This window comes from Sinocyclocheilus rhinocerous, unplaced genomic scaffold, assembly GCF_001515625.1.
Source record: "Sinocyclocheilus rhinocerous isolate Xijiao unplaced genomic scaffold, SAMN03320098_v1.1 scaffold3023, whole genome shotgun sequence".
NCBI lineage: Eukaryota > Metazoa > Chordata > Actinopteri > Cypriniformes > Cyprinidae > Sinocyclocheilus > Sinocyclocheilus rhinocerous.
The window spans coordinates 51,226-53,011 of NW_015628328.1; positions in this window are offsets into that span (position 1 = coordinate 51,226).

Below are 1,786 nucleotides of genomic sequence, written 5' to 3' on the forward strand. Positions count from 1 at the left end.
TTTTAGATACTCCAGAAATAAAGGGAAACTGGTTGGTAATGTGTGAAGCTGGTGATGCTGTTTGTGGAGTTGTTTAATTATCTTCTGCTGGATCTTGAGAGATTTAATGTCTTTTATTTCAGTTGATTTCATCTAAGGCTGTGGCTGAAGTCAGTTGTAGTTCTTGTGTTTCTCTTTTCTTCAGTGATTCTGCTTGTTAACAGCAGCTGTTCATCACTAATGCTCAATCAGCACTTAATTAATCACTTAATTATCTCATTAACTTTAACACTGCTTCAGTGTTACTTTAACACTCTTTTAGAGTGGGACCATATATGCTCCAAGCAGTGTTAATTTAACACTCGGGATTTTACTGTGTAGGTGCATTTCTTATGTGTTTAGTTTGGTTTATATACACAGAAAATCACGATTAGTCAACATGTTTTGGGTGTCATATATAACACACCCACTAAAGTTAAAAGCGTTGCAAAGACAGGGCAGGGTGTTTGGATCATGCTTAGTTAATCTTTAGATGACCTGAAAATTGACTTTCAGAGCATGTGATCAACAACTATATATTTAGGAAGGGTTTTTTAGTGCCTCATTTCAATATCTTTCTTCTGATATATGCCATCAACATGCCATTTTGTCTCATCATAGTGCATTAATATCATTTAAGTGCAACTTTGCATATATTTACTGAAAATTCTTGTTTTGGTTTCAAAATGAAGATGGAGCATGTTTTTAAAAAGCCTGTGTTAATTGCATGGAAGCTATTTAAGTCTGAAGCAATCGGTGGTCTCAAAAGCCCTGTTGTATTCATTACAGTCAAATCAATGCAAATTTGAGCTTGTTATAATGACCGTGAGTGTCATTTGTTTGTAAAAAGATGCATATTCAGGCTTTTGAATGAAGTTAGTCACAATTATTATCAGCTATTATTAGTTTTCAGTTTTCAAGTACGATTCTGTTATTATCAGTTTTAAACAGTTATAAATGCTGCATTACATGATTATAGCTGTTGTTGACTATATAGAAAGCCAGCGTATCTCTTAGGGTTTGATAAAATCACTTTTGACGTGCTTGACTCATTTCAATATCTTCTGATATATGCCATCAACATGCCATTTTGTCTCATCATAGTGCATTAATATCATTTAAGTGCAACTTTGCATATATTTACTTGTTTTGGTTTCAAAATGAGGATGGAGCATGTTTTTAAAAAGCCTGTGTTAACTGCATGGAAGCCTTTTAAGTCTGAAGCAATCGGTGGTCTCAAAAGCCCTGTTGTATCCATTACAGTCAAATCAATGCAAATTTGAGCTTGTTATAATGACCATGAGTGTCATTTGTTTGTAAAAAGATGCATATTCAGGCTTTTTAATGAAGTTAGTCACAATTATTATCAGCTATTAGTTTTCAGTTTTCAAGTACGATTCTATTATCAGTTTTAAACAGTTATAAAAACTGCATTACATGATTATAGCTGTTATTGACTATGTAGAAAGCCAGCGTATCTCTTAGGGTTTGATAAAATCACTTTTGCCCTGCTTGACTTGTTTGTAAGAGAAAGCATCATCCCAATATTTACAATATCTGTACGCTATTCCATTTCCTCTTTGCCCAATGAATTCATGATGCATTTTGTCCGAATGACCCAAACCACATCCTGTATTATGAATTTAAAACCCAGTTCTTCAGTGAACATCACCATTACAGTGCAGTTAAAAGATTGGCAAGATGCTGTACACATTCAAGGCTTGTAGGTGATTCTGTCACAAGGCTCATTTTAGCATTACATTTACAT